Raw genomic sequence first — 20,590 nt, 5'->3', positions numbered from 1 at the left:
TCTGTAAACACAGAGGGAGAGGGAGAGAGAAACCTGACAGCGCCTTGGCCACCCATGCATGACGTTCACACTGTTCATGTTGGTGGGAAAAATAATTGGCCAAAGTTTCATGTAAATTTCCCTATGTCATAGAATTTAAGGTGTGATCTGTGCATTCATGCGTTTGACAACTTGAGCCCTACTATCTCCTGTCTCCTTAATAATCCGGCCTACAGAAGGACGGGGGGGGTGGGGTGGTGGTGGTGAGCAACAGGAACCTGCCAGTGTTTGCTTATTTCTGAGGAATTAACAAGTCACATGTGAAACTTTATGCAGAACAATTTAATTGGATAAAAAGGGGGACAACAAACACGAAATCAAAAGGTGGTGGACGAGCCTGCGTGACTGTCCCAGTCTGAATGATTGACAGGTGGAACAGAGGCACAGCGCAGAGCGTTCAGAAGATCAATCAGTAGTAGAATTATACGTAAGAGAATCAAAGGGAATAATTAGTCGGCCATCAAAAGGGGGACAATTTGTTAAATTCTCGACAGCTTAAAAGGGGATTATTGAAGCTGATTGTTTTGAGAGAACTGAAAGCTGTGGAACACCGAGATGAGAGTGAAATGGGAAATATTAATGTTTATTACACTCAGGAGGAGATGGCTTTGGTGGAAATAATGTGTTGCTCTCGACAGTTCCATCTGTCAAAGTATTGTGGTCTACAAAGGGGCTGTTTTGAAAGTGACTCCAGTTCAAAGACTGCCGACGCGTCTCCTAAATGCTCCTCTGGTGTTGGGTAGGATTTGGTGTCCCTCACATTAGCAGACACAGGAGCTTGTGCTCTGAGCCCGGTGTGATCACCTACGTGACGGTGGCTGATTGTCCAAATGACAGATTGATCACCTGTCTGTTTTAGGTCGTAGCCCCATCCATTATAATACCTTGTTAGATGATAGTACATTAAACATTATCCAGAGATATGCTGGTGCGTATCCTGTCCTCCCTCGGGCATGCTCATTACAGAGATGGCTCTTTGAGATCTTTTCTTCTCACAGGAAATGGAGAAGGGAAGGACAAAGGAATGCCAGGCCATTAAAGTTAAAGACGTTCATTCCCCAGTTTCTTTCCCCACTTTGAAGAGGGAATGGAGCATATCTCACACACCCAGTGTATTCACTAATCTGTCTGTTAGAAGGCCAGCCAGCTCTGAGGCGCTAAGCATGTCAACTCATTAAGGCAACAACAGAAATAGAACAGATATCCAAATCCATTTGACTGGTAAGACTTGATTTGTCTGGAGCTTCTGCAGCATCATGGCACAGTTAAGGTTGTTTGATCTTTTGAAACCGCAGACGCCACACATCTGACAGTCAATCATCCGAAATGAAAGGGCCGGCAAACGGCCTGTCGCTGGCATTGTGTTAGCACACGCTAGTCACATCACCGGGATGCAACAAAGAAATGACAAACCCGATGAAGTAATCGCTGTAATGATAAACAATCAGCAGTGAAGGAAAACGAAGATAAAAAATAATGGAAACTGGTTGAAATGAGAAGATATCTGACAAACATCTAACATAATAGACCAGCTGCTAACTGCAAAAAACTGCTGCGCATCAGGGAGTGAGAGAAGGAGGAGGGGGGGGGGCAGAATCAGAAGTTGCGTGGAGAGCCACAGGACCTTGGAGCTAATTGGAACTCGCCTGTGAATAATGGAACAAAAAAAACAAAAACAAGGCCGTGGCATTGTTGGCGGCTTTCTGTCATTTAGGTGCAGAATGGGAGATGTCTTCCAGAGATCTATAGATGGTGGGCGAGCCTGAGCAAGGCGCTCTGGCGCTTGTTGCCTATCCTGGTCTCATCTTGGCAGATGAGATCAGAAGTTAACGAGTTCAAGTATTTAGGATCAACAATACAGACAGAAGGCGGTGATAAGAAGGAAGTCAAGAAAAGGACACAATCCGGGTGGAATTCATGGAGAAAAGTAGCTGGAGTTGTGACAAAAGAATGCCGTTGAGGGTAAAGGGCAAAGTATACAAATCAAATGGTTAGGCCTGCCATGCTCTATGTTACGGAAGCAGTGACAACAACCGAGAGGCTAGAATCTACATTACAGGTAGCAGAGATGAATATGCTGCGTTGGTCCTTGGGAGTGACTAGAATAGACCAGAAGAGAAATGAAGAAGTGAGAGCTACGTTCAAGATCAGAGAAATGGCTGAGAAGTTGAGAGAGACAAGATTGAGATGGTTTGGACATGTACAGAGAGGAGGGATAGATTATATAGGAAAGAAGGTATTGGACCCGGAAATACCTGGTAAAAGAAAAAGAGGAAGACCAAGAAAAAGATGGAGAGACCAGATAGAGGGGGACAGGAGGAGGGTTGGACTGCGGGAGAGGGTTGCATCAGACAGGAAGCTGTGGTGGGCAAAAATCCACTGTGGCGACCCCTGAGAAACAGGGAACAAGTAAAGTAGGTTTTATTTGTCCCCAGAGGGGCAATTGTTGTGTAGCAGTAGGAACATTTAAACACACAATCACCCCACAGAACACATAAGGCAAATAGACAAATAAATACAAATAAATACAACATGTGGTGGGGAGAACAAAGCCAGCGAAAAGCAATGCAACAGTAAACAGTGTTGACAGTGTTGTGCTGACCTCGTCGAGGTGTCGCAACTTCAGCTAGACAGCCCAACTTTCATATATAACTGCACGGGAATCAGGATGTAGCATTCTAGCTCCAAACTTTAATCCACACTCAATGGCCATGCAATTAAACTCAGCAATGAAACTGAAAAGTAATAACAAAACACAAACAATTACAATTTGACTTGACTTGAATTACACAATATCCACATAGTAGTACCTAGCCTACTAAAATAACAAACAAAGATACACTGTTTGCTCCTGCCCATTAATGTCCATGAAATGCATGCTAAAATAACCAAAACACCATTGTTACAACATGCTAGCTGTATACAGAAAGTCATCATTAGCATAAAATTACATACCATCAAAATAAACATTACGTTTTTAATATCTCAAAAATATAAACTAATATCCTCAGATAAGCTTCTTAATATTCATAATCATCAACTTACAAGCAATGCCTCCGCTGGAAACAACTGGATGGCGTCAGATTCATCTTGAGCTCCTGACATCCTAGCTCTCTGCTAGGCCATGTGCTTCCTAACTTCCTATTTGCTGACTGCACAGGAAGTGATGTGGAAATGAGAGCGTTTACTGCAAAGTACTGCGAAAATACAGCAGGGAGTGCTAGACTAACATAAACTATTTAGAAAAATACAGACATGAGATAGAAATTGCCTGGAGGGCAGAATAAGTGTTTATCAAGGTCGAGCTGGTATTACCTCTTACTATTGGGAGATTAGCAGTGAAATGGCTGAGGGAATGAAGGAGTGTTTGTATCTATTGGTTTTGACTACTGGGTATTTGAAGTGATAACCAGAAGAACCAACAAGCCAAAAGAAGAAGAAGATCCTCAAAATCTCCACCAAAATACATTAGAAGAAGTGAAATTGGCTATTGAGACCATAAATAATACAAAAAAAAGACTACTTCCTGTTGACTTCCATACAATCGGGGTCATTTTTGGAGCCAGCATCTAGCAGCTGTTAGAAAAACTACATCTTAAGGCACTTCAGCATTGGCTTCCAAAATCAGTCGCTGGTTAGTAGCTGCTTGATCTGAACTCGCTCTATGCTGAGAAGACCAGCGGGCGGCCACCATCCATCAGTCCAGCCGCTGGTCGTCTTATGACGTCATTGCCTTTGTATGCTGGTGCTGCTGGTAAAAACAAAGTCTCTACATCAAGAGCTTTTAACAAGAAACTATTTGGGGTTTTTTTGGGCCTTTTTTTCCCTCCTTTCCCCCCAGTTGTATCCGGCCAATCACCCCACTCTTCCGAGCTGTCGCGGTCGCTGCTCCACCTCCTCCGGTCCGGGGGGGAGGGCTGCAGACTACCACGTGCCTCCTCCGATACATGTGGAGTCACCAGCCACTTCTTTTCACCTGACAGTAAGGAGTTTCGCCAGGGGGACGTAGCACGAAACATATCCACATCCAGCTTCCCACCCGCAGACACGGCCAATTGTGTCTGTAGGGACGCCCGACCAAGCTGGAGATAACACGGGGATTCAAACTGGCGATCCCCATGTTGGTGGGCAACGGAATGGACCGCTACGCTACCCGGATGCCCAACAAGCAACTTCTTTACACATCACTTTATAAAAGGACTGTAGGACAGATAACAACAGAGAGAGAACGACACATCTTGCATTTTATGAGTCAGTATGATTGAGAGTGTGTGTGTGTGTGTGTGTGTGTGTGTGTGTATATTAGTGTATTTGTGTGGATGTGCCTACCTGTGTGCTTTGGTTCGTCTCTGTATGGAGCTGAGGTGGTGGTTCACTGCCAGTATACGGGCCCCTAAAGAGCTGAGGCATTCACCTCAGACATAGTTGTATTACCATCTTATTCTGGGGGGGGGGAGCTTAAATTCATGATTGTGGTTTTTTTTTTCCTGATTGAAAGCGCCTAGACGGAAGAGGCTGAATCTGTTTCTTTGTGTTTCCAGGGGAAGTAGACATGTTCCATTTCAGCCAAAAAATATTCTCCCCTACCCCAAAAACACTTTCCTACACCCGCTGTGATCATTTTGTGTTGTACTTGCCGTTCTCTCGCAGGACTCGGTGTTTTTAGAAACCTGCGTTGACACACGGCGTGCGTCTGAGCCAGCTTTGAACCACGCCGGCGTCTTGAAGAGCGGTCACGTTTGAGGTGGGCCGGGGGGGGGGTGGCGTTAGATACCAGCACGTGCAGACGATGCTCAGATGATCGACGCACACACGTGAACGCACACACGAAAAAAAGCAAAAAGGGAAGTGGAGTGGAGGGCGGCGGCCCGGCCCGGCTGGATCCACCAAAGTGGTCCTGAGTCCTCCTGTGACACCACGAGGGGCCGTCTAGACAAGACAGACAGGGGACAGATGTAGTGACAGCAGGCATGAAAAAGAGCAAGACACAGTAGGCAAAAATAACAGAGAGAGAGGGGGGGGGAGAAGATAAACAGGAGACTGAGACAGACAAGGAGAGGTAGAGGGAGTTAATGTTAAACAGCTAGCTAGCTAGCTAGATAGATAGATAGATAGATAGATAGATAGATAGATAGATAGATAGATAGATAGATAGATAGATAGATAGATAGGACAGACAGACAGAGGGATGATGGATAGATGGCTAAGAGAAAGAGAAATATACACACATTTACAAAGAATAGACAGATAGGAAGACAGAGAGAGAGAGAAAGAGAGACTGGAGAAAGAGAAGACAGATAAAGAGGAGAGATAGAGAGAGTTAATGTTAAACAGGTAGATAGATAGATAGATAGATAGATAGATAGATAGATAGATAGATAGATAGATAGGACAGACAGACAGACAGAGAGAGAGAGAGAGAGAGAGAGAGAGAGAGAGAGAGAGAGAGAGAGAGAGAGATAAAGAGAGACTGGAGAAAGAGAAGACAGATAAAGAGAAGGAGAGAGAGAGAGAGTTAATGTTAAACAGGTAGATAGATAGATAGATAGATAGATAGATAGATAGATAGATAGATAGATAGATAGATAGATAGATGGATAGAAGGACAGACAGATAGAGGGATGGATGGATAGATGATGAATTGATGGATAAGAGAAAGAGAAACGCACACATTCACAAAGAACAGACAGACAGATTGGAAGACAGAGAAAGAGAGAGAGACGAGATAAACGGGAAAGAGAAGACAGACAAAGAGAAGGAGAGAGAGAGAGAGAGAGAGAGTTATTAATGTTAAATAAACAGAGTGGTAGATAGAAACAGGCAGATCGATAGATGGAGACAGACAGACAGAGGGATGGATGGATAGAGAAGAGATGGATGGATGGATGGCTAAGAAGACAAAGAGAAACACATTCACAAAGAATAGACCGATAGATAGGAAGACAGACAGATAGGAAGACAGACAGAGAGAGAGAGAGAGAGAGAGAGAGAGAGAGAGAGAGAGAGAGAGAGAGAGAGAGAGAGAGAGAGAGAGAGAGAGAAGCAGGGATAGACTGGTAGAGAGAGATGGGTTAGGTAGCATCATATAGAGCCATGCTCGGTGAGCTGCTTTGCTGCCTCCCGCTGGTTTGACCTGCAGGGAAACAGGAGCTTGATGTCAGCGCCTCCTCTGGACTCCTCCCGCTCATCACGGCGCCGGCCTGAGCACAGGTGTTGTGACAACCTCCTCCTTCCACCTAATTGACTCCCTCGCTCGCCCGCCCGGCTTGCTGTCAGGCTGATTGCAGAGTGTTTCCGCTAAGTGAGTGTGGCGCCCTCCACGGTCGCCTCCACCCGCCTGCCTGGGGGGAGCTACTGTACGCTCACCCAGCTCTCTCTCTCTCTCTCTCTCTCTCTCTCCCTCTCTCTGCTTTATTGGCATGAGACAAGCATTCTCTTAATACCGAAGCATCAGTAGTACACAGCGTGATACCAAGGCATGTGGTAACATAGCGTACTCATAATGGAGACAAACAAACAGGGCTGAGCAAACACATGAATAACTTGTACGGATGACGAGATTTGTGTTTTTTATGCAGTAACTTTAATTTTATGGCAGCCTCCTACATATTTTGCTGCCAATATTGATTATTCACACTCTGTTTCATTACCTCAACTACCATGAGATCATCTCTCTCTCTCTATCTATCTATCGCTGTCGCTCTCCCTCTCTCTCTCTGTATCTATCTGTCTCTCTATCATCTATTTATCTCCCCCCCCCTCTCTCTTTCTATATTTCTATCTATCTCTCTCTCTCTCTTTCTCCACCTCCTACTTCCAAAGCAGTTTTCCATATCCACTGTGGATGGGCCCACCACAGAATAGCATAACCATGCACGGTCCAGTCCAGTCCAGAAGAAGCCTTGGGGTGGTTCAGGTATACCAGCGGTCACGTGGTAAGTCCTCATTAAGTGATTACCCACTCAAAACCTCGACAGTGATCGTACCTCTTCCTCCTCGTTTGGGGTCCCGAAGCTTCCCAAAGACCCTCTGGTCATACGGGCCCAGGTCCAGGTCCAAGGGCTTCATCTCTTGTCAGCACAGCAGACGGAAAAGGGCGTTTTTAACGGCGGTGTTTAGTACTTCAGGCTGGGCCGTGTATGGTTCTGCAGGGAGCAGGAACATGTTCTGAATCAAGATAAACTGCCCTGTCCTCAAAGGAATACAGTAAAAACCAACAGATGAACTAAATAATCCCATTTACACATAGAGCAGGATTAAGCAGGACCATTACTCAGTCAAGTGTGCCTTGGCAGAGTTGGTAACTATAAATGAACGTTTTTAATTTCCTGCTCTCGCATTGAGCCTGCCTCCTTTTGCTTAGCAAGCATTTACAGCTGCCCACCTATTTGAATCCTGAGTGATGAATGAGGAGGACTTTGGCTAGGAGGGATAAACACACACACACACACACACACAAACAAGAATATATGCTGAACCCTTGCAAAGACGTGCATGCAAATATGCAAGGCCACATACTCGGTCACAATAACAGCAACTACACACACGTAAAAAGCAACCATCTCACACACAAAAAATAATACAAAACGTGCAGCAAACAAACATATACACACACACACACACACCTAAACACAACTACATGTGTGCAATATCCCCCCACACAGTGCACATAAGCACATGCAATGCACATCACATCATCATAATAGCACCTGCACTCACATAAACACACAACACTGACAACATTAATTTGCAGTGCCTGCAAACACATGCACATTCAACACAGACACACACACACACATTAAGACTTGCACTTAAACCTTTCCTATTTTGATGTCCTCCCTCAGTGCTCACAAACATGACCAACACAGCACGTAGAGAGGTAGAGTTCTATAAGATCTGTGACGATGGCGATGATGAAGACGACGATAGCGACGGCTGTGAACCAGAGAGCGAAAGAGTTGACCTGTGTTGATGCAAATCTAAACCCCCATACATTTGCCCTGTAACTGTGCTCACAAGGCAGGGCGCCAAACTCACTTATCACTATGCACGGCGGCAGAGCGGCAGAGCGGGAGCAGGGCCACGAGGCCCCTCATGGCCCTCTCACAGAGGCCTCGTGCTGCACACACTGGCAGCAAATTGCTAATCCAAATGCTCTGCCTGTTTCTGGATTCCCAAACCACAGCTCTCCTAATGAGGCAGTGGGAGGTGACACGCAGAGGTACGGATGAGAAGTGAGATCTGACATTCGGTTGAAACCAGGAAGTCTCTAAATGGAAGGAAACAAGCCGGAGACAGAACCCGGCCAATTAGAGCTGATTTGAGGAGCTGGAGTCACAAACTGGCTAGGGTTACAGAGTTAAATGAAAAGGGAGAGAGAGGGAGAGAGAGAGGGAGAGAGCGAGCCAAAGGAGAGAGACGGACAGAAAAAGGAAGACAGAGAAAGCGAGAGAGAGAGCCAACGAAGAGAGACAGAGAAAAAGGAAAGAGACAAAGAAGACGAGATGGACAGAAAAAAGGAGAGAGAGGGAGGTGAATAATTTGAATTTGTAAACGTTCTTTCTTCCCAATAGTTCCTTAATGTGTCTACATTATATTAAAAATAACATGTGAACAAAAACATCAGTACCAGTTATAACACAGTGTAATCACAAGAATGAATATAAACATCGGTACCAGTTATAACACAGTGTGTAATCACAAGAAAGAATATAATCATCAGTACCAGTTATAACAGTGTGTAATCACAAGAATGAATATAAACATCAGTACCAGTTATAACACAGTGTGTAATCACAAGAAAGAATATAAATATCAGTACCAGTTATAACACAGTGTGTAATCACAAGAAAGAATATAAACATCAGTACCAGTTATAACACAGTGTGTAATCACAAGAAAGAATATAAATATCAGTACCAGTTATAACACAGTGTGTAATCACAAGAATGAATATAATCATCAGTACCAGTTATAACACAGTGTGTAATCACAAGAATGAATATAAACATCAGTACCAGTTATAACACAGTGTGTAATCACAAGAAAGAATATAAATATCAGTACCAGTTATAACACAGTGTGTAATCACAAGAAAGAATATAAACATCAGTACCAGTTATAACACAGTGTGTAATCACAAGAAAGAATGTAAACATCAGTACCAGTTATAACACAGTGTGTAATCACAAGAATTAATATAATCATCAGTACCAGTTATAACACAGTGTGTAATCACAAGAAAGAATATAATCATCAGTACCAGTTATAACACAGTGTGTAATCACAAGAAAGAATATAAACATCAGTACCAGTTATAACACAGTGTGTAATCACAAGAATGAATATAAACATCAGTACCAGTTATAACACAGTGTGTAATCACAAGAAAGAATATAAACATCAGTACCAGTTATAACACAGTGTGTAATCACAAGAAAGAATATAATCATCAGTACCAGTTATAACAGTGTGTAATCACAAGAAAGAATATAAACATCAGTACCAGTTATAACACAGTGTGTAATCACAAGAAAGAATATAAACATCAGTACCAGTTATAACACAGTGTGTAATCACAAGAAAGAATATAAATATCAGTACCAGTTATAACACAGTGTGTAATCACAAGAATGAATATAAACATCAGTACCAGTTATAACACAGTGTGTAATCACAAGAAAGAATATAAACATCAGTACCAGTTATAACACAGTGTGTAATCACAAGAAAGAATATAATCATCAGTACCAGTTATAACACAGTGTGTAATCACAAGAAAGAATATAAACATCAGTACCAGTTATAACACAGTGTGTAATCACAAGAAAGAATATAAACATCAGTACCAGTTATAACACAGTGTGTAATCACAAGAAAGAATATAAACATCAGTACCAGTTATAACACAGTGTGTAATCACAAGAAAGAATATAAATATCAGTACCAGTTATAACACAGTGTGTAATCACAAGAAAGAATATAAATATCAGTACCAGTTATAACACAGTGTGTAATCACAAGAAAGAATATAATCATCAGTACCAGTTATAACACAGTGTGTAATCACAAGAAAGAATATAAATATCAGTACCAGTTATAACACAGTGTGTAATCACAAGAATGAATATAATCATCAGTACCAGTTATAACACAGTGTGTAATCACAAGAATGAATATAATGATCAGTACCAGTTATAACACAGTGTGTAATCACAAGAAAGTATATAAAGAAGTTGCCATTAAAGCAGTCTACCGTTACATTTGTCCATATTTGTCCCCGACCACAGGTCGGCAAAGCGCTGTGAGTTATTTCGGTCCAGTTTCATATGTCAGAGCTGCCCCTTTGTCATATTTATCACATTTCAGATGCTAAATTCTCCTCTCTGGTATCATATTAGCCAGGATCCACCCCGTTCAGGGATGCCACCTAATACCATCAATTCTTCAGTGCTCACTGCATATTAAAACCGCACGCCGCGCTTCCGCATCTGCACGGAGGGGACTGACATCGGGTTTCATGTGATGGGATTGCTGATTGAAATGGAAAACTAACGCGTTTTCAAAATGAGGACCTAATTTGGGGGGGGGAAATGCCATTTTCGTGGGGCGTCAACTAATGATTTGTCCGTGTTTAAACTGTAAGCCCTCTTTGGACGTTTTGCTCTTCAAGTTTGGTGAGGCGGCAAACGTATCTGCTTCAGTCAAAAGCAAATAACAAGACGAAATGACTGTAATATCTGTATAGAGGAATATGTAAAGAGAGAGGGGGGGGAGGGGGGGATAACTCATTTCATTTCTGTTTACAGGGGGCTGTGGCCCTTTTCATATCAGCCATTGAGAGAGATTCAATTGAATGGGTTTTTTTTATTTTTTTTGTGCCGTGGCAATAAAAATGGAAATAGGAGCAGAGGAAGTTTAGGTTGGCCATGCCCCCCACCCCCCACCCCGCTAATATTCAATCTCCCAGCCTGGAGCCAATCAATAAAGCACTGAAGAGGAAGACCAGGAACACAACTTCATGCGTGTGTATACGCAAACCTGCAAATACAGTCCTGTACATATATATACCTGCATACAAAGACAACAACATACACATGTGTGTGCACATACGTGTACACAAACACACCCACAAGTGCCCATTTACTTATTTATTGCTTACCTATTCAACCTCGCAGACCCCGCATGTTTGCCTCACACTCCAAATTGGGAGAAATGCGCTTTCATTTCTGCGCTGAGCATTTCCTCCTCCCGGAGTCTGATGATAAATAATGTAACACGTTCAATAACAATTTCTAGTTTTTAAATAGTTGAATGAATCTGTCAATGAAGAGCGATAGCTGCAGTCTCGAGAGGGAAGGCACATATTGATGAACTGGTATTCCCCGCTGATGTGTTCATTAATTCTGTCCGTGCCGAGCTGTGTTCGGATGCTAAAGCTAAACAGCGCTTTCACGCCAAGCAGAGCTAGCCGGCTTTAGCATGCTAGGCCAGCACTGCTAACAGGGACTCAGCTATTAGTTAACCAATTTACACAGACAGCCCCCTCGGCCCAGCGTGAGCACTCACCGCTAAGACAAGGGGGACGCAGGATGGATGGATGGATGGATGGATGGATGGGGGTCGAAACTCATATGTCAAGAGCCAGATCTCTTAAAATCAGATTTTAGTTGTAGATGTGTGTATGTGTTTGTTTGCATGTATGTGTGTGACTTTGTGTGTTTGAGTATGTCAGTGTGTAGATATGTTAGTCGCTGTGAGGATGGGGTACTTGGGGGGACACACTGGGTTGGGTTGGACAACTATGGAGAAATTACTGCAGGCAGAGAATCGATTCAGAGAGGATACTTTAATTTCCAATGCAAGGGAGGCTACAACAGTGAATGTGTGTGGCTCTGAAAATTTATAAATAAAAATACGTCTAAACCCAAGTCTTCCAAATATATAAATTTGCAATTATAAATCTTAAATCTTACTAACAAATCTGATGAAACAAGTCTCCATTTATAAGAATTGATACGCTTGGTATTCAGAGAACCGAGGTTATTAGCATAACCTGAACTAGCGCTCACTCGCATTTGAAGCCAGCGGATGTTGTGAGCGGCAGTAATTTTACGAACACAAACTGGAAAACACACAAATGTGTGCAAGTTAACAGAAAATAAACTTGCTGTACAGTTGAAGAAACATGAGGAGATGCTCACCTGATTCACTAACGCACACAAGTCACAAAGGAGACGTTAAAGGGGGTTAATTGGGGGTGTCCAGGTGGTGTCACGGTCTATTCCGTTGCCTACCAACATGGGATCGTTGGTTCGAATCCCCGTGTTAGCTCCGGCTTGGTCAGGCGTCCCTACAGACACAATTGGCCGTGTCTGCGGGTGGGAAGCCGGATGTGGGTATGTGTCCTGGTTGCTGCACTAGCGCCTCCTCTGGTCGGCCGGGGCGTCTGTTTAGGGGGGGAGGGGAAACTGGAGGGGATAGCGTGATCCTTCCACGCGCCACGTTCCCCTGGTGAAACTCCTCACCGTCAGGTGAAAAGAAGCAGCTGGCGACTCCACGTGTATCGGAGGAGGCATGTGGTAGTCTGCAGCCCTCCCCGGGTCGGCAGAGGGGGTGGAGCACAACCGGGACGGCTCGGAAGAGTGGGGTAATTGGCCAGATAGAATTGGGGAGAAAAAAGGGGGGGCGGAGAATCCACAAAAAAGCGTAACTGAACTGAACTCTCTGTAACTGTTCAGAAGACGGTGCTGGCGATGCGCCCGTTAGCGCTCCGTTGACGTGCACGCCAATCATCTGCTATCGTGCAAAGGGGCTTTTGTGCAGTCACTTTGTGTGTCTGTATGTACAGTGTGTTTGTGTGTGTGTGCGTATGGGATAAAGTGAAACACAGGGACAACAAAACAATAGTAGACAAAGACGGGTGTGTTGCAAGGACGGGTGGAAGGCAGCAGGAGAAACCTGAAGGGAATGTTTATTTCACCGCTCCGCTCCTCTCCCTGAAATGAAGCGACTGGGCCACCGAGGCAGCTGGGGGGGGGGGGATGCTGGTAATAAGCTGTGGGAGGCCGTGAGGGAGTCCAGGCTGTCTGCAGCACACAGCCCCTGAGGACTTCTCCTGTTTACTCACGGCACCATGGGAAATAGTGGCTTGCAAATGGCCGAGGACCAACAAGGAAACTTTAAGTTGCTGGTTCTTGCCTTGTTTTGAGTCAGAACCGGGATCAGAATTCAGAATCTGTTTCAATCTTTACTCGTCTTATCCAGTTGTAAGATAGGCGAGTCAGTAACCCAAGAGTCGCAAATTTGAATTCCAGGACTAGCCAGGTAAATCCTTTATTAGGCCTGGGCTGGCCAGCTCAGATCACGACCGGTGTATCGTAGTTCCTTTAGGCAAGGCACTTCACCACAACTGCCCTGGGTTTGATACACTGCTGGTTGACACTTACAAAACACATGACACAAAATAAACAATTAAAAAAAAAAAACGTCCAGGTGGTGTGGCGGTCTAGTGTGTTGCCTACCAACACAGGGATCTCCGGTTTGAATCCTCCGTGTTACCTCCGGCTTGGTCAAGGGTCCCTACAGACACAATTGCCCATGTCTGCGGGTGGGAAATCGGATGTGGGTATGTGTCCTGGTCGCTTCACTAGCGCCTCCTCTGGTCGGTCGGGGCGTCTGTTCGGGGGGTGGGGGGATAGTGTGATCCTCCCACGCGCTACGTCCCCCTGGTGAAACTCCTCACTGTCGGGTGAAAAGAAGCGGCTGGCGACTCCACATGTATGGGAGGAGGCATGTGGTAGTCTGCAGCCCTCCCCGGATCGGCAGAGGGGGTGGAGCAGCAACCGGGACGGCTCGGAAGAGTGGGGTGATTGGCCAGAAATTCGATTGGGGAGGAAAACACAATATAAAAAATAAGTAATACATAAGAAAAATCAGAAGTAGCATAAGAGTTCATTTGAATATGTATCGTACAAGGTTTCTGTTCTGTACGTGCAGAGATTCTTGATCTCTGCTTGCAAAAACCATTGCGAATATCGAACTTGTCATGTACATATAATTTAGACCATAAGAATTTGTAAGACAGGTCTGTAGTCATAAACCAGCTGCTGTTCGTGTGTATTTGGAGCTCCGATGACAAGTTCTGAGAATAGGATATGGCAAATTAAAAATAGCAAATACATGTGAAATGTTGTTTCTCTTGACACAGCTCTGCAGATGGGGGGCGGATGAGATGTTGGAAAAGATTTATCTGTCAAACGACAGAATTAAAGAATTGTAGTCAGATGTCAGATAAGAGGACGTTGGTCTGCACAAACCTTCGTGCAGGAGGCTTCAGTGTCTTCAGCAGCTTTCCACATCTCAGATCACCGCAGATAAAGGTGTCCATTTAAAACACATTTGATCATACTTTATTTCATGTGTACTTAGAGGATGAACAGAAAGACTGGAAGAGACGGGCAGAGAGAGACACAAACATAAAATGTACAAGATAGATAGATAGATAGATAGATAGATAGATAGATAGATAGATGGGTGGATAGATAGGTGGGTGGATGGATGAAGATAGATAGATAGATAGATAGATAGATAGATAGATAGATAGATAGATAGATAGATTTGAACCCGCAGCATTGTGAGGACTGGACAGCATACTGTATTGTTTCTGTCAAAGCAGCAGGGCTGCAGTGACAGTGGAGCACATTTCACTGCCAAATGTCTGATAACACTCTCATCCCCTCATCATCCACAGAGAGATCTTTGAAAAGGTGAAGTGTTGCTGGGGCCATTTGGCCTGAGAAAGTTATTAATTGCTCCTTGATGCATGTAATGTCAGCCGCAGGGGCAGATATGTGAAAGCATGAGGAATTAGCCTTATTAAAATGTGAGGAACTGTTCCGTTTGGCTCCAGTCGCCGCAGGCCAACATCTGTGTGTGTGTGTATGTGTGTGTGTGTGTGTGTGGGTGCATACAAGGGTGTGGTATTTATATATGTGAGACAGTGGGACTGTGTGCTTTCACTGGCGTACAGCAATCTGTGTATCAGAGAGTATCACTTGGTGTCCATTGGACACAATTTGTAAGCGCTATCTGTGTTATTTCAGAGATTGCATGTCCAAAGCGTGTACTCGACTATGTCTTTGTGTGTATGAGTACTTTATATTTATATATGAGAGAGAATGTGTCTGTATCTGTGTGTATATTTCGGATTATGTAACAGTGTGTTAAGAGACCAACTGACGTAACCCTACCAACCACGACAGCTGAATCCACAGAGCTGAAGATGGGAATCATAGCCAAACTAAATACAGTTGACCGCACCCGACTCCCACGGTTCACTGACACTGAAGTCCCATCAGAAGAGATGCTAGCAGATGTTAGCACAGCTCTGCTAACTATCTACACTTCCAATATTACGGAAACCAATGAGCTTCTATATGCCAATGCAACACTAATCCTGGAGATGCTTGGGTACAAAATTAAGAGCACAAGCCACAGAGAGTACCCTCCATGGAGGAAAAGGCTGGAGGTCAAGATCAAGGCAGCCCAGAGAGAGCCGGCTAACAGAGGTGTAGAAGGGAGTGATGAAAGACAGATCCTGGCTGAAAAACAAGTACAGCAAGTTTTCCATAAGTGAGGCCTTGGAGACTGCCAAACAAAGACTCACAGCTCTGGCTGCTAGGCTGAGGAGATACACCAGAGAAGCAGATGCTAAGATGATAAATGGCCAAATAACCATTCCAGAGTGTACTCCCAACTGCAGGGGAACAACAGCACAAGAGCAGACCCACCCAGAGTTTAGACTGACTGATATTGGAAGGATAAATGGGAGAAGGAGACGTCACACAACACCAATGCCTAGTGGCTGGTGGACCTAAGAGCAGACCACAGCAACCTTCCAGAACAAGATCTAGTCATCATCACAACAGCAGACATCCAAAAGTGAGTCTCAAGTATGAAGAGCTGGACAGCACCGTGACCAAACATGATCCACGCTTACTGGCTGAAGAAGCCAACAGCACTTCATGAATGCCTGGCAGCACAAAGGAATGAGCTACTAACATCAGCTACTTTCACCCAGACAGACTAACACAATCCAAATCCTACCAGTGGCTAGAAAAGGCTGGTCTGAAGGACAGCACAGAGGCCCTGATCATGGCAGCACAAAAGCAGGCACTCAACACCAGATCCACAGAGGCAGAGGTCTCCCACTGCAGACAGGATCCAAGGTGCAGGCTGTGCAAAGAAACTGCTGAGACAGTCCGGCACAGTAAGATGCAGGCTGGGACAACATGAGGCGTAACTAAGTGGCGGGGATAGTGTGCCCAATACAGACTGGAAGTCCCCAAGGCAAGTCCAGATGGGAATCAGCACCAAATGTGGTTGAGAACAACAAAGCTATACTTGCACCTAATCCTGTCCATGTTCGTCAGTGCAGAGAAGTGTTTTTGCCATCTTAAGGGGGTACTAGCTATAGGCCAGGAATGACACATTTGCTGTCTCACTCTACTGATGGTGAGTCTCAGTTTGGAACCATTCAGAGCATCGTGATAATGAACTCCAAAGTCAAAATCATTGTGGAAAAACTTGGAAACGATAGACTTTGAAATACTTTTTTTCCGTGCCTTTACTGTGTCTCCTACCTCAGCAATTGAGGCAGTTGCCATTGATTCCAGTGGTGACTTTCACGCCCCCCATGTTGTGAGGTCCCATAAGAATGACAATGACCATTACAATTCTTTGAAATACAGGCTATTTTAAACATAGAGTGGATTATAGGGCATACTGTATATAGTTAGTAGTAATGTTCTCTAGTTAATCTCTTGAGCCACTACCTAGTAATACTTTATTTATTTCAACAATATGATCTCTAATCAGAATTAATATTGTTGTGGAGAGAGGTTTCAGATTTATCAGTGACACGCACAGTACATCTCCTAAGTATACCCAGTGATTAAAAAAAACTGAATGAGTGTAATTGATTTTTATCTGATTTGAACCATTTAACCAATTTATACCATGTCTAGATCTGACCCTGGCGATAAAGCAATCATTTCCTTTATATATTAAAGGATTTAAGCCCCAAACCCAAACATGCTGGTTGCACACCAGCCCCAGAATTGCCTACAGAGCAACACAAAGTTTCTGTAGAGCAAGGAGCAACATTCCTATGTTCACGTGTTCTGTGTGAGCATGGTTGGTAATCATTCATCTTTACTTGTGATTTCTCCCCCCCCTTTTCCCCGCAGTTGTACTTGGCCAACTACCCCATTCTTCCGAGCCATCCCGGTTGCCGCTCCACCCCCTGTGCCAAGCCAGGGAGAGCTGCAGAGTACCACATGCTTCCTGCGATACATGTGGAGTCACCAGCCGCTTCTTTTCACCTGACAATGAGGCGTTTCACCAGGGGGACGTAGCACATGGGAGGATCACGCTATTCCTCCCAGTTCCACCTCCCCCCTGAACAGGCACCCCGACTGACCAGAGGAGGTGCTAGTGCAGCAACCAGGACACACCCACATCATCCAGCTTCCCACCTGCAGACATGGTCAATTGTGTCTGTAGGGATGCCCGACCAAGCCGGAGGTAACATGGGGATTCGAACCGCCGATCCTCGTGTTGGTAGGCAATGGAAGAGACCGCCACACTACCCGGACACCCAGACACTGCCAATTGTGTCTGTAGGGACGCCCGACCAAGCTGAAGGTAACATGGGGATTTGAACTGGCAATCGCTGTGTTGGTAGGCAACGGAATAGACCGCTACGCTACCTGGACACCCTGTAATTTCTTTTTAATTGAATAAGAAGCCTATTAACAAGCCTAGCTCCACTCCGACTGAAGGAAGGTCTAAAAACAACTTTTTCAGATTAGTCTACATTTTGATATTCATATTTTTTTTATTCCTTTAATCATTTCTCATTTTTATAGAATTTCTGTGTCTCAACAAAACACCTGATGGGAAATGCTTGGTTGACAGTCTTGAGGAAAACCATCACATTTCTATAACCGAAAGACGATCCATGGTCCGGACACTCGTGTCCCACCTGATGGAGCGCTTTGGAGAGAATGAGTATTTCTCACACAAAGATTAAGCCTTTTTTTTAAAGTCTGTTTAATGGATTTTTTTAAGAACAGGTAGTACATACAATACAATGGCAGCACTCTGTGTTAAACACAGATGCAGATTAAACAAAGCACTAATGTGAACCACATCAGGGTTTTGAACTGTACTCATCAAGGTAACCTAGAGTGTGGTACCAAAATCTGGGTTTAAAAAAGAAACACCTTTTATATTACTCATTTTTATAAAAACTGTACTCTGTCAATACGTTGGGGTTGTTTGGTGGTGTTAACAAATGTAAATAAAATGCCTGTTGTAAAATCCAGCTTCAGGTACAAAGGCAATAGATAGGAAATCGATAGAGGATCGATTTCCATGTCTGAGGGACTGTCATGGTGCATGCCATGTAAGTAAAGTTACTAACCACACTATAATGAACCCACACAAAGCAAATGTGACATCCCCTACACAGCAGTCAGCTTCTGTCCCACAGTGTATCATACTGTATGTCACTGTCGTCACTATAAAACAAAACATGTACCTTATTGATCAGCCAGTTCTTGAAGATGATAACAGTATGTAGACAGATGGCTATAATATGATGCAAATATAGTCACCAGGTGGCATACGAATATGGAATCAGATGAGTCTAAATGAATGTATACAGAAGGATTCACAAATGTATTTTGTAATTTATACATAAATGACTGTCCACAAAAATATTTTTCAATTTATTTTTGCATAAATGTAAAAAAAAAATCCACATATACATGGTGATGGTGATCACGTGGCTCAGTCCCTAGGCTGTTTTGGTGCCATCTGGACACTGCTTGGCATCGACCTGATCATATTCTTAATTGAACATATTCACCAGCAATTGACCTCTTTGAACAATACTGCATACAGTTCACCTTATTTATCCTTCTATGTTCCCCTCTTTTCTTCACTAGCTAGTTTTAAACGCCCAACTATTGCTGAAATATCTGGTGTCATTCACAAATCTAAATCATCTACATGTCAGTTAGACCCCCTTCCTACTCATTATTTACCATTTCTTTCTAAAATACTTAACAGTTGCATTTCAGCTACATACTCAACTGACTGACAACAATCTGTTTGAACAATTTTAGTCTGGTTTTCACTCTCCTTTCACAGTATGGAGACAGCCTTGGTGAAAATCGCTAATACTCTGTTGATGGCAGCTGACTCTGGGCTCTTAACCATACTTGTCCTTATTAATCTGAGTGCAGTCTTTGATATTCCATCTCACATAACAGCCTCCTAGAGAGATTAGGTTCCATTGGAATCACTGGCACCTCCCTTGCCTGGTTTAGGTCATATCTCTCTGGCCACACTTAGTTTGTCCAACTTAAAAATATGAGCTCACAGTCCTTTCCTGTTACTACCGGTGTTCCCCAGGGCTCTGTATTTGGCCCCCTCCTATTAATTATCTACCCTTTACCTCTTGGCCACATTTTCAGGAAATTCGGCATTCAATTTCACTGCTACGTGGATGACACCCAACTCTATCCACCAAGCCTACCTCAACTCTTCCGCCCACTTCCCTTTCCAACTGCTTACTAGAAATTAAATCTTGGTTTCCATACCACTTCCTCAAACTTATTAGTGATAAAACTGAGGTTGTCCTTGTAGGTACTAAATCCACTTTTGCTAAACCTGATAGTTTTTCTCTGTCTATTGCAGGGGTTTTCAAAGTGTATGAAAGTGAGCCTCCCCTCAGAGAACATAAAAACAGCTGCGCCCCCCCTCCCAATTATTATTGCTATTATTGTTGTTGCTATAAATAATCATGGTCATACTTCCTCCGTTTTCTGCTTGCCCTAGATGCTGTCTCCTTTCTCACTATAGGTAATGTTACTAAAAATCGATCCATTTTGCTTCAAGCATTGCTGAAGTTAACTAAATTTAGCTAGATGTTTACGGTTACTTTTTCTTCACGTTTTTTTCCCCTCACGCTGCGCCTCCCCTGAAGCTCTCTGGCGCCCCCCAGGGGAGGCGCGCCTCACACTTTGAAAACCCCTGGTCTATTGAAAATGTTATAGTTCCTCCTTCTCCTCAGGTTATAAGACTGGGTGTCATCTTGGGCAGCACATTATCTTTTGAAGCACACGTCAACAATGCTACTCAGTCTGCAAACTTCCACTTATGCAATATTAATCATCTTTGCCCGTCACTTACACTTAACAGCACTGCCATTCTCATACACACCCTGGTTACATCCCATATTGACTACTGCAATTCAATCCTCTTTGGTCTTCCCTTCAAGTGTCTTCATAAACTTCAGTTGGTCCAGAATTCAGCTGCCCGTATCATTACCAGAACTCCTTCCATAAATCATATCACTCCTGTTCTTCAGCAACTCCATTGGCTCTCTGTTAAATACTGTATTGACTTCAAGATCCTGCTTCTCACCTTTAACACCCTTAATAACCTAGCTCCTTCATATCGTTCCAAAATCCTTCATATC

Source organism: Lampris incognitus, chromosome 1 (assembly GCF_029633865.1).
Source record: "Lampris incognitus isolate fLamInc1 chromosome 1, fLamInc1.hap2, whole genome shotgun sequence".
Lineage (NCBI taxonomy): Eukaryota > Metazoa > Chordata > Actinopteri > Lampriformes > Lampridae > Lampris > Lampris incognitus.
This window is presented reverse-complemented; position numbering follows the sequence as displayed.